At 40.0% G+C, this 14,155-nt stretch overlaps 2 pseudogenes; both read right to left on the bottom strand.

Moving 5' to 3' along the window:
• Positions 1–11,486: 11,486 nt before the first annotated feature.
• LOC147455235 (uncharacterized) lies at positions 11,487–12,993 on the bottom strand (annotated as a pseudogene).
• Positions 12,994–13,045: 52 nt separating this feature from the next.
• LOC147455234 (uncharacterized) lies at positions 13,046–13,487 on the bottom strand (annotated as a pseudogene).
• Positions 13,488–14,155: the final 668 nt, after the last annotated feature.

Genomic DNA, 14,155 nt, shown 5'->3' with positions numbered 1-14,155 from the left:
TGTCATGGGGTTTGATGGGAAGAGGGGAGAGTAAGATGTCCCTCAAGTCCAAGTTGGTCCAAGCCTTATATTCCTTCACCTTGAACTTATGTAGATTCCTTTTTAGCCATAAATCCCAATCTTCTAAATCAAAAGCTCTCATAATCCACTTACCAACCATTTTGATGGCCAATCTATCCGTGTTTATATTGCCCAATCCACCTTTGCTTTTGGGGAGGTAGCAGGTATGTCAAGCCACTTTAGGGATCCTAGAGTGGTTTGGATCCCCCCCCCCCCCCCCCCCCCCCCCCCATAGAAATGCTTTGGCTAGGGCGGCATAAGCCTTGTTTAATTGGTACTTAGTTGGTTGCCAACAAGACAAAATAAATTAGAGATGGCAAGATATAATGGTTCAAAATAAAGGCTTTGGCAGAGAGGGAGGACTGGTACTGCTGCCGTTTGAAGATCCTTTGCTTGAATTTTGTGAGTACCCAATTCCATCTTTGGCCAAATGTGACTTCAAAGCCCATTGGTATACCAAGCAATCTAAAAACTTGTCCATCCTCAATTTGCTTACATCCTGCATCAATCACAATCTGGGTATATTACCATTGGAAATTTTGAAACATGTTTTAGAGCGGTTAATAATTGATCCACTACTTGGATAGAAGACTTCTACAACTTTGGGGTCATTGGCCACCATGAGGGCATTGGTATTGTTAGCAAATTGATGAAGGCAAAGATCTTTACTTGCTCCTTGGATTTTAATTCCTTGTAATTTACCTATAAGGATTACATCTTAATTCAGCCAGCCAAGAGCATCCGAACAAATAACAAAGAGAAGAGGGGTGATAGGGTAGTCTTGCCTCATAGATTTCCTCAAAAGAATGGCATAAAAAATTCTCCATTGATAGAAACCCTTGCATAAGCATTCCCAAAAAGGGCTTGTACGCACAAACTTTATAAATATTCTGCCAAAACCAATGTCAGACAGTGATTGAAAAATAAAGTCCCACTCCATTATGTCATATGCTTTATCAAATTTACTTTGAAGAACATAAACTCCTAGTCACTGGCCTAGGCATCATCTACAGCTTCCCATAGAGTGATGATTGCATCCAATATGAAGCTTCCTTTGATGAAACCTTTTAGCTTAAGGAGAATCATTTGATGCATGATATATATGATTCTCCTAGCTAGGGAAAGGGCAAACACTTTGTACATAGAAGTCAGACATGTGATGCGTCTCCAATTCCCTTCCTCCTCCTTTCCTCCTCTTTTATGGATGAGCTTAATAACCTCCATGTTTATGGAAGTGGGAAGAGCCCCTAGATTCAACAAAGCCTCATCCCAAGTTCTAATAAGGTATGGAACCAAAAAATCGTTGTACTAAATAAAAAACTCATTAGAGAGCCAATCAAGACCTGGGGACTTTCCAACCTTGAGAGAAGAAATGGTTTCTCTTAACTCCCCCTTGGTGAGGGATTGATATAGCACTTTAGCTACATCAGGAGGCATCATCTTTCTCTTTATCTTGGCTAAAGTAATAGGTGCATGTGTAGGTAGAGTTCTAGGTCAAAGATTTAGAGGGGGGATTGACCCAAAGTGGGACCCCAATTCTTGATTGAAGTTGATTTTATCGCTGAGCTCAAAGTGTATATACCTATTAAAGATTCCACATGCAAGTCTCTTCATCTTCAAAGGGTTGCTTACAAAACCTTCCTAGTGCCTGTTTTCACTCTTGAAGCAAGGGCATTACATAAGACTTTCTTGACAAAAGGTCCAAGAAGAAATTGAACAAGTTCAGTCCAAGGGCTTTCAACTTCTTGCCAAAAAGGACTCCTCAATGCATCCCATAAATAAGCATACTTTTAGCCTTCTATTGGAGAATGTTTTTGACCCATTTGTGATTTGGAAGCTTTTGTGGATAAAGATAGGTCTTACAAAAATACAAAAACTCAGGACACCCTTTTTGGAGGGAGTAAAATGCAAGAATGAGATGAGTTGGACTAAAAAGACATCAGGAAAGAAGAACCAAGCATCCCTATGGTAAGAGCTAGAGGTCTCTCCTCTGCCTCCTTCTTAGACAAAGAAGGGGCGTCCATTCCTAACGCCTAGAAGCTTTTCAAATAGGATGATATTTAGTTTTCCCAACAGCTAGACTAGCAAGATGGCTCCATCATGGATCAAATCCTTTCTTCTCTTTAACATTCAGTGGATATCTATATGACACAAGCAGAGGAGAAAAGGTTTCTTATGCCCTCTATAGTTACCATTAAAAGGAAAAAGGATACTTCCAAGGACCCTACAAGACTCTCAGCCTCAGTGTCTAAACATTCAAAACACAATTAAAAAATGAAGTGCCCTCTTATGAAAGGATTTACTTAAAATTGCAAAGGCTTCACTGATCCCATTAGGGCCTATGCTATCAAAAAATGGATGCTAGATGCTACATACAAGCCTAGCTCAAGAGTAAAACACATCATCTCGTCAATATTCTTTAGAAAATTAGTTCAAGATACAAATGGTTCCACACTGATCATATGCATGGAAGAGGAGGGTCTACCCTAGCCATCCATGAGGACTACAGAAACCTGGTCTGAGATCAGAAACCTGGACTCTCAGACCTACCAATCCAAGAATGGAAGTTGGGTGGCTATCAATATCAAGGATCCCTTCAATTTCACAATAATCTCTGTTTATGCTTTGAACCCTGTCTTTCAAAGAGTCTCCACATAGGAGGAATAATCCAAACTTCCTAACCCTTGTTTGATTGCATGAGACTTCAACATGGTTGAAAATATTAGGATAGATGGAGAAATATGGGTCAAATGGTAAATGGCTTGGAGAAAACAAAATGGGAACATCTCTAAGACAGTCTAAAGCTTTTGGATGTATCAAATGATATTGGGTTTACTTGGTCAAAGAAGAAACATGGAGAGTGCTTTTTAGAGCAGCTAGGCTTGACATAATTTCCATGAATTCAGACCTGCTTCAAGAATATTGGTAGGTAAGCTATAATAAGGTCTTCTTTCTTTTGATCATGTTCCAATTATGTTTGACCTGCATAAAGAGGATTGCTTGTACAAGGAAAGATGGTCCCATGTTGATCAGTCTTACTTTCTTTGAAGTTGATAAAGCAAAAAATTAAGGATGCCTTTGACAATGCCTGTGTTTGCATTTAAGGCCTAAGATCATGTTGTTAAGGAAACTCAGAAGATGCTAACTGAAATATAAAAGAAAAGCTAGGGAAATAAGGGCTCACAGAAGCATGATGATTGCTAATTAAATTTTTGACGTAGAAAATAGTCACTCCCAATAGTCCTCGTCCCCCTCTCCTTATCGAGCTTAAAGAGCAGCTAATAAACAAAGGCTCCTAGTATCAAAGCCTCTTTGTATTAGACCACATAATTTTGGGCAAGTAGGTTGAAATTTTTTTTGTATGGTGTGCTCAAGAAGAAGAAAATTAAAGATATCATCCCGTTTTTGAAAAACAAGCAAGGAGTTATTGTAACCTCTCATTTAAGGAAACCTTTAAGTGTCCAAAGACTTTTATTTTGATATATTCCCCACTCCCCCACAAAGAGTATTTGATCACACTAAAACTAGGGGTTTAACTCTATAGGAAGATTAGGAAAGTCCACCCACATTGGGGCCTTTGTGGGTTTTGGGCCGCAGATTTTAAAACTAGCATACCAGTTATACACTGATAAGGGTGTTTTTTTAAAATCATTTATTGTCCATGGTTGACTACCTAAAGAGAAACATTAGGATAATCAAAGAAAAAGAGATAACAATTGTTAGGCTACATATGAGAGGGTTTTATGTTTTTGTTTTCCCAAGTGTGTGAAGTTTAAGCCCTGAGTGCTTCTATAGAGGGTCTGGTTCCATGTCATAGACATATAACAACCCTTTCCTAAAGCTACAAATGCCATTGTTCTTGCTCCTAGATCCGGATGGTCATTCCATCTTCCCAACTATTAGGGGAAAGCTGAGAGAGCTAGATGTGTACTCCGATTGAGTAAAGATTGACAGTGTCTGTAGGTGCTAACGAAGGTGGGCACATAGGTCGAGGCTACCCGTTTGTTCATTCACTCACCACCACTACCCTCATTTGATATTTTAGTTTGTAAAGAGTCCTTTTATTAAAAGCCTCAGATGGATCCTAAATAGTTTTAGAAAGTCATGATGATCCATCGTGACATTTCACATTTCTTAATCCATTTGTTTTAGTCTGTAAGTGGATCCCTTCATTGAAGCGCCTATTGACTTCCTTTAACGCTTTTGTTGTAAAAGGAGCGTAAATTTTTTCAAAAGAATTTGAGAAGGCATGATTAAAAAACAAGGTGAGGAGTCATGAAGGCCTTTCTAAAGGTAAGGGGGGCTAAGAGTTATCAGGATTAGATTTTGATAAGTGCTTACAATTAATGCCATTTTTCTTGTGTTTTGATATAAAATTGTATTGTCCAAATACATATATTTTCAAATTATATGTTGCGCTGGGCCTACTTACACAACAAGGTGAAAGGATCACATTGGCATTCTAAAACAAAATAAAAATGGAAAAGAAGTAAAATGAAAATAATAAAACAAAGAGACTCATTGACAAACTAAAGTAAAATATGGTTTTAATGCTTTCATAAGAAAAGGTAGGTCTAGTGAACATAAGAAATAATAAAACAAATGGACTTTTAAGAGGTCTTTAAATGAAAAGATGCTTTCACAAAATAAAATATTGGAATGTTCTCCCTAATGCACTCCCTACTTTCTTATTTTCTCTGAATAAGAGATGAAAGTTCTCTGAATGCACTCCCTAATGTCTTATTTTCTAAGGCCTTTTTTAGCAGGCAAAAAGAGGTCACACTTTATAAATAAAGAATAGATTTCTTAAGTGGCGTGTATGTAGTGCCGCTCCCATTTGGTATCAAAGTGAACGGTTATGATAGGGAGGAATTTTCCGTGCATGATCTTTGATGAAAGACGGAAGACCTAAGTTTCTTGTTTTATTTACCTTGCACTTGCATTCATTGATTGTTATGAATGTATTGCATAGAAACAAGCATAATTGTGAGTGTATGTATGTATATATTGCTGCTAACACATAAATTAGATGCTAATTACAACGGACCTTGTAATTAATCATTCCTCCATGCTGAACTTACCAAATTAACACTTTGCTGATTTAAAGCTTGAGTACTTGAGTCAAGTTATGGCTTTAGGGTTCTTGATAGCGATGAAGATTGCAAGCAACCAAGGTCACATATTTTCTTGGTAGGTTTTCTTGCTTATAAAAATTATGTGAAGAAAATTCATCAAGGAGAATTGAACTAAATTGTGAGAGGAAAGGAGGGTATCTCTATTTGTAAGGAGGCCTGAGAACACAAGCCCATCTCTCTCATCTCATGGAAAACCAACTTGCCATAAGTGTAGAATGACTAACCAGCTGATGTGGGTAGTTGTTGTTCTACCATGACTCCATAAAGGGAAGAGATGGGTGGAGGAAAGAGGTGGTGGGAAAGTGAGCACATGAGCAAGGCCTACTTTTTGTCTCCCTCTTTTTTCCATTGCATGTAATCTTTTGGAAGTAGCAGATTTGGTGAATATGAGGTCCATTCTTTGCAAGCTTGAAATTTGTCAAGTCCACATTGAAACAGGCAGCAAGGAGGATGTCTAATGACTTAAAATCCTTGTAATTGAGTGTCTGCAAAACATTATGCAAAAAACGTTTTGGCACAATCTATCAATCATGACATGGTGAAAGTAGGGGAGAGGGAATAGAAGTCCATTCAAGAAAGAGAGAGATATTGCTTTGTCTGAGAAATGCCATAGAAGGCTTCCAACATGCTTGGCTTAGGGCTAGGCATTGGCTTCAAGACTCAACTGCCAAGCATAGCTATGGGACCAGGGATTTCATTGACGTGATCATGATCGTGTGATTACGTTAATAACTCTAGTAATTACACAAAAAAAACACGTGATCACCTTAATTGTTAACGTGACTTTGATGATGACCTGCAAAAACCCATGGAGCCGGTTAGCCCGCCGAGTAAAAGAACATTCCCTGCAAGTCGTGCCGAGGTTTTTTATTTCCCTAGTGGGCCCCCCGGGCAATGTCTTTTACCCGACAGGCCCGTTGAGAAAATAAAAAACCCCGACAGGTGTTATTATATAAAGTAAACAACATGTTTACAGTGGTGCTTTGACTAGGCAAATCCCTGGGGAGTGTATCCGAGGGCCGGGTATTGTCATCTCCTTGACCTAAGGTCATAGACTCACAGGTCCTTTTTTTTGGGCTGAACGTGATTCATAATTCGGTAACGATTTCTAAAAATATTTAATTTCTTTACTGAACGTAAAGGCACGAAACCAAAACAATTGAAAATTTGGAGAGTTATGCTCATTGCGACGAAGCCATTGGTCCAAATGAGGGCTGTAATTGGTTTTAGAAGATGAGCATATGTAAATGACGAGTCGATAGTCAAGGGTTGGATGTCCTGTACTAGTGTATTGGGCATATAAAGATCCTTGAAGTCTTGCATTTTTCATCATCACAGGTTTGAGTTGATATACATTGTCACTACACAATATAAGAGCTATCATCCTTAATTGGTTACATTAGGGGGTTACAATTCTTGACTGGGTACAAGTAGTCCTCAATTGTGTGATTATATTGAAGATTTCTTTGCATTATTTCATGCATTGCCCAATACAAAGATTGCATTATGTATTATGAAAGATTATTATTGTATGACATGACGAATCATAGATCTTATTGCTTTCGTGTGTTTTTTTGCAAACAACTGACATCGTTCAGTGTAGAAGTTGATTATCTTTTGTAGCATTTGAAATTAGATGTTTCTTATTGTTTGCAAATAAAAAAGGAGGTATAAATAATCGTCATAATAATTGCATTAAGAAATTCATAGCATTGTTGTATTTATTATGCCGTGCAAAGAGTGCATTGCAATGTGTATGTTTGCTCACAACATAGGTGATCAATATGTGGATTTACCAGTTTTCATTGCGAATCTCATATCGTGCACATTTGATTACTTTCCTAGTGAATGGTTTTTTAATATATATTAAAAAGAAGAAAAATGTTTGAACATCTAGTTCTTTTTTCTTTAGTTTTAATTTGAAACAATGGAGAAAAATGTCGGCACAAGTGGTACAGAGAAGCCAAAGAATAAAACAGCTCTTGGCAAAGAGTGGGATTATGCTAACAACATATGCAGTTGATATATGGAGTGGCAATGTAAATTTTACTTCACAACAAAATCAGGTGGTGCACCACGTATTAGGGACCATTTTCTGGGTAGGTTAAAAAAAGTGGTAAGAAATGTGAACATCTTTAGGCACCTGCAATTGCAAAGCGTTTGAGAGAAGAGCTTGCCAAAAAAAGTGGCAAGAGGCAACATATATATAGCTCTGTTATGGATGCAAGTCAAGAGTAATCAGAGCTATTAACTATACTGATCTTGTGGTGACACCACCTAACCTTGGAGAAAAGCATGCACAGGGAGAGGAAATGTTAAGCCACATTCCTTTTAAGCGTCACAATGAAGGTAAACTTGGTCAAATGCGTCAAAAATCATTGCATCAAGGCTTTCACATGTAGTCTCTAAAAGAAGCACAAACTGCACTCGCCAAAACAATATTCTTCACTGGAAGTGCTTTGGTCATGGTAGACAACAATCATTGAAAGGCCGCGTAGAAGAAAATCGGTGAGTTTGGCCCGGGATTTTCAGCTCCTTATCGCACAATACGAAATGTTCTCTTGGACAAATGTTACATCGAAGTCAAAGAGTGCGTTGGCAAAATAATACTTGGGAATATTTCGCTTTCAGGAATGCACAATTATGAGTGACGGTTGGGGAAGACCATTGATCAATGTAATGCTGATTTGTCCAAGGGGAGAAACATTCAAAAAGGTGATTGACAATTCTGGTGCAATTAAAAGTGGCAAATATATTTTTGAGGTCTTGATTAATGTAATTAAAGAACTTGGTGTTGAACATGTCGTTCAAGTAGTCATGGACAACGCAAAGAATTGTAAAATGCTAGTAAATTAATAAAGAAGTTCTTTCCACACATTTTTGCCAATGGTTGTAATACGCACAGCTTGAACTTGGTGCTGAAGGATTGGTACACTAGTGAAGAAAGCACATGGTTCGCCACAATAATTGACATAGCGCGTCAAGTTGTGAAATTTATCTTGAAATGACAAAGAGTGCTCGATTTGTATAGAATGTGCATGCTAGTGATGTTGAAACTTTTTGCTGAAACTTGATTTTGCACGCATTTTTATACATTGGAATAACTTCTCCGCAATAAGTGCGCTGTGATTGACACCTTCAATTGCATGACCTTTGATGAATGGCAGCTTGAGCAAAAAGAAAAAGTGAAAGTGAAAATTACGTGTCTGTATGGCAACATAAACAAGGCTGCTTGGTGGAGGAGTGTAATGGATGCATACCATGTAATGATGCCCGTTATGTTCGCGATTCACAACCTTGATCAAAAGGCACCAAATATGGGCAAAGTGTGGATGATATGGTGGTCAATCCGACAGTCTTGAAAATCTCAACGAGCTAAACGAGTTTGTAGTAGAGAAGAAGTGGCGACTACCATTCTCTGGCAAACAACGATAAATTTTGGCCAAGTATTTTCATGCCAAATGGAAGAGCGCTCATAGTCCACTCCATAGTGTAGCTTACATGCTCAATCCGGAGTATTGGAGATCTGATGTCCAATACAGAGATGGTCAATGATTTCTATCACATGGTTAACACATTCTACTCCAACGTTCAGGATCGAATTGATTGTATCAAAGAAATGAGTGCATTTAGATTGAAAGAAGTTCCTTTTAGAAATGATTTTGTATAGTCAATGGCAAAAGAGCAACCTGCATGGAAGTGGTGGATGATGAATGGTCGAGAGCATTACGTCCCCTTGTAATGAAAGTACTGGCACAATGTGCAACAAACTCAAGTTCAAAGAGAAACTTGATTATGTACAAGTATGTTCATAGCACTATTTGCAACAGACTATTAGGAGACAGAGAAAAAAAATTAGTGTATATGTTTTGCAACGAAAAGATATTGTATCACATCAAAAGTGTTGTCTACCAGGAGGAAATGCCAACCTGGTTGTATGATTGTCAACTGGAAGACGAAGAACAGTTCAATGGTCGGTGTATCTCAATGCACTATAGACAAAATATAAGAGAATCTGGTAATAGATGTGGAAGTTGAATTACAAGGAGACCCACAACACTCAGACTTAGAACCAGATAACAACTTCACAGATTCAATATAGCTTGAGAGTAGAAGGAAGATTGTGTCAAAAACCATTATGAAAGAGCTTATATTGAATGTGTTTTGATCATATACAATGCTTCATATTCACGATGTTATATAGTTTGTCGGTCTCAATTGATATGCTCAGAACCAACATCTTGATCATCAATAGATTTCTAATTGTGCTAGGGGTATCTTGACGGGCTTGCTTGAATTTATACTCATTTGCCATGCCAACCATAACATATATTCCTTGTGGAATATTTTGTGAACAGATTGCGCATCGGCTACTATTTTGCATCAAATGAATAAGACAGACGAAATGATAATAATGACCACATATCTTGACGGGCTTGCTTGAATTTATACTCATTTGCCATGCAAAATATAACATATATTCCTTGTGGAATATCTTGTGAACAGATTGCACATCGGCTACTATTTTGCATCAAATGAATAAGACAGACGAAATGATAATAATGACCACATGTCAATGTATAGTATCCACTCCATCCATCAAAATTCTTGTAGCAAATTGGACATTGGGAAGATGAAGATGCATCCAAAGTAGACGAGGGGACCAAATCTGGATGCATGACAAGGTGACTAGTCTGTATCTCTTATACAGGTAGAGGATTCACTTGTTGTGTCAGATTCTGAACGTCTTTGCTTAGGCGGTGAATACTTTTCTCCATCTGGACCTATGAGGGTTGGGGTGTTTGGGTGGCTATAGAAAGCCGTGCTATTTTTGCATCTTTCTCTGCTAGATGTGTCGTATAAATATCTTTCTCTCTCTTTAACTATAGGTCGGCACCTTCAACTATCAATGCCAGATCATCTCGGATAAAAGTGACACAACTCTCCCTGATATCATGGGTGGCAACAATTGTCTCCTTTGACGAAAAGTCTACTGGTCGCTGTTGCACAAAATGAACATATAATATTTTTGCAAAATATAACGCACAATGTCCTTTTTGCCCTGCTCCTACCAGAGAATGTGGCGCGCGCAGTGGGTGCCGTCCTTCCGAGAAGACGACTGCACAATAGGTATTTCTTTTCGTGCTGCTCCTGCCAGAGCACCAAGAGGTGTTCGATACGCAGCTTTGCTTGTTTAATGCCGCTGGGTTTTCAAGGTTATTGAAGGCGACTGCATTAAATGGGGTTGCTCTGCAGGCTCAGGTGGCGAGGACGTGGTAGCAAGAGGTCTTTGATGCGCTTTCCTGCTCATTTAATGCCGAAGGCGGCCTTCTCAAGATTGTTGAAGGCGACTGTGTCGTTGTGCAGGCTGAGGTGACGAGCACTGCTCGTGTTGTTCTTTAGGCTTCAGTGCACGTGTTGAAAGGCACAGGAGATGTAATTTCCATGTGCTTATTGTAGCTTATATAAGAGGCCAGAAAGGGCAGAAAAAGCACTGTAACAAGTCCTTGTCTCCGGTGGTTATCATTATACTGTGTCATGCTTTTATATATATGGCAGCAAGTCTGAAGATTTGTTTTAATGTATGAGCTTTTGAGCTACATTATCTAGTGGAAGATTCTCTCTCTGTCCTCCTTTTGTACATGTGCCAATCGTTATACTGTGTCATGCTTTTATAGATATGGCAGCAAGTGTGAAGATTTGTTTTAATGTATGAGCTTTTGAGCTACATTATCTAGTAGAAGATTCTCTCTCTGTCCTGCTTTTGTATATGTGTCAGCAAGTCTCAATCTTTGTTTTGACATTTGAGCTTTGACCTATCTTTTGCTATTCAATTTGTCTGTGCTGATATGCTGCCAATTCCAAATTTAAATCAGTCGAGGAGTTGAAATTTGCTGAGTGTTTGCTGTAGATTAGTTTGAGGGTTTGTGTCTTGTGCCTTAAAGTAGTTGCATCAACATTTCTTTGGAGATCCTCTTTATCATGGCATTTGATGATGGCATTGCTGGTGGTGGTGAAGGGAGTGCAAGCAATGCCTCACCCAACGACGGTGAGAGCATGGACTTCTCTGGAGGTTTGTTTCTCTGCCTCGTGTGCTAGTGTTGTTTTCCATTGTCCGTCCTGGTTTCTTTGTGCTTGCGAGCGACACACTCGAAAACATTTGTTTCACTGGTGTCGTTCTCCCGGTCCTGCTGCTTGCTTTTTGTTATGCTTGCAAGTGATCTGCTCGTGACGGTTGCAGCGACATCATTTCATTTGCAGCTTTTTTGAGCTGGTCCTTCCTACAGTGGCCTAGTGTTGCTCCATTTGCTTCTGTTGCATTAGGAGCACTACTGGTTGAGCTGGTTGTATTCTCCCTTGGCGACTAGGTTTGGCATTTGTTGACCCTAATTTTGAGCTTAACTGCGTGTTCGATCTTTTTGATTGCTGGTTTTGGCTTATTTCTGCTTGTGTGCGATGCACTCGAGAACTTGTCTTTTTGGGGATGTCCATAGATGTTTCCTGGTGATTTAATGAAGAAAAAAGTGCTTGTTTTGTGGAGGTTGTTGCTCCTTGCCTATGTGAATTCCCCATTTGTGAACTCCTTGTATTGAAAGAAGTGACTGTGCTATGGTTCGATCGAAGAATAGGAGCTGTTGTCACACTTTGAGGCTTTGATGAGAATGCTTGCTGCCAATCATGAAAGGCTCCTTTGGGTGGGTTTCCTCTTGAGGAAGGTGCACTTGTGGAAGGCTGAGGCCTTGCTTTACTAAAAGAGGAGGATCTTGAAACACCAGCAGAAACGGGTTGGTTTTGTGCATGCAAAGGTGATAGCCTATTAGCTGATGTGTTGCAGGGGAGAAAGTAGATGTTTTTTTGGTTGTCGCCGAAGATGAGAGAACAAAGTTGCCTCCACCTTTTGATGCTACATCTGATGTGTATCTGCTTGTGGGTGTTGTGGGGTGAGAACCAGGTGCTGATAAAGGTTTAGCTTTGCTCTTTGGTGTTGTTGGGTTGATTATGTGTGCTGAGGATACTGGGGTTCTTCTAGAAGGGCTTGCAGGCCTTAATGCAGATCCAAACCGCAGAGTAAGAGGTGTCTTTTTGGGTGCCGATGTGGTCACATTGGTGGTTGAATACATTGAGTTTCCTGGCAGCCCATTGGATCTAGCCGCATCATTGTGCCCCTTCCTATAAGCCAATATTGGATCTGTCAATAAAATAGCACCTTGGTTTCTTGAGTCCGCCTCTGCTTGGTTGCTTGAAAACTACAAGTATGAACATAAAGTGAGGGACGAGTGTTAATACAAGCTTTCTTCCACTTTCTTGCAAGTAAATGTCGAGACACACAGATTTCTTTATCAAAATTATGCACAGAAACTTACTCGTGATGTTTTAATAGCAGCTACAGATTGAACCAAGCTAAAAGACTCCAATTGAGATAGGGAGTCGTCTTCTAGTGCTGAGTTGAGTTTTGAATGGTTTCTTAGAGGGGTACCAGGAGGAGTAAGCAAACTTATGACAGAGACCAGATTTTAGACAAAGAGTGATCGAAGACTGTTATTAAAATTAACACAAGAGACTAAAGTAGAATTACCAGTCATAGTCATTCTTGCCTAACTCTATTGTAAGAAGGTCATCGTTTTTCAGATTCAAATCTATAGTTTGGGAGTTATTGACAGCTAACTTGTTGTTATCAACAGCTAACTTGGGATTGTCCGCCTGGCATCCCGGCGTGCCGGCGCAAGCTTCTCTGGATCCTCTCAAGAGCTTCGTTTCTGCGGCTCATTCTTCCTTGTCTTTTCCGAGTGTCTTGCATGTTGGACGTTTTTGACGTCCTCTTTGCTCTGCTCAACTAATCAATGCTACGCTTAATTGGATACTTCCTTTTCTTGTCCTCTTGCAGAGCTGCGCAGGTTCGTTGAGTCTGCTCCATGTCCTGCAAACAAACGTTCATCGCACTTGGCATTGTCGAGCTCTGCTGGGTCGCCCCCAAGTCCGAGCTTTGAGGAAACCGCAGCTGGGAAGAGGTGTAGGCGTGCCTTGCTTCAAGGAAGCCCCGCTAGCCATCCGGATGGTAGTGTAGGTATGGCCAGCGTGCACATTCATTCTTTGTGGAATAGGCTTGGCCTGTCTGCGATGTTCTCTGTTGCAATGCACTGCTGAGTGTTGAGCTACATTAAGATGGTGCTCTGCTTTCTTTTGTCGGCAAATGATACTCTCCACTAGGGGAGGAGTGCGCACAAGCACCGTCTTCGTCTCAACAGCAACTTCCTTGCCCAGCTCGTGAATTAAGCAAAGCTGTAGCCTCATTTTTTGAAACTGGCCAATCTTCAGATGCTCACAATTTCTTGGATAGTGGCAAGCTACTGGACAAAGGGAAAAGCCTGATAGTCAAGGAAACCTTGCCACTATTTGTGATTAGTGATATAGATGAGAGTAGTAAACCTTTCTCTATAGAGAGAAAAATCTTGAATTGGTACGACACATACCGTTCCATCTCCCCTGGGCAAAAGAAAGTTCGACATCGTTGATGCCGATTGCACCGACACGATCACGGTCGTCGTTGTGGATCCCTTCATTGAGAGCTACACCAAGGAGCTCAAGATCGGCATTGACTGTCCTCTTGTGAGGGCTAAAAACCATAATGATGTTGGCTCAACTTCATTCTCCTTGCATGTCGATGTGTTGACAACCATTCGACCTTGTGACCCATTCCCTGTTTCTTTAGTTTTCTATCCCGAGACAAAGATAAGCACATTTCTTGCTGACGCTGCAATTTTCGAGACTTCTAGCCGACGTCCACCCTTGACGACACTGGCGTTTGTTGTCTTGCAAAGTCGCAATTTCCATGAGAGAATTGGCACTACATTCGGGGATTTGGTTGTTGCCGATGGCCCGACCCCGGACGACAAAGCAATTGTACGTATCAGAAGCATTGGCTTCAATGCTCCTCCCTTTCGTTGTTGACAAACCTTTTG

The sequence above is a fragment of the Adiantum capillus-veneris genome, chromosome 6 (genome assembly GCF_014529385.1).
Source record: "Adiantum capillus-veneris isolate H3 chromosome 6, ASM1452938v2, whole genome shotgun sequence".
Lineage (NCBI taxonomy): Eukaryota > Viridiplantae > Streptophyta > Polypodiopsida > Polypodiales > Pteridaceae > Adiantum > Adiantum capillus-veneris.
This window is presented reverse-complemented; position numbering and strand designations above follow the sequence as displayed.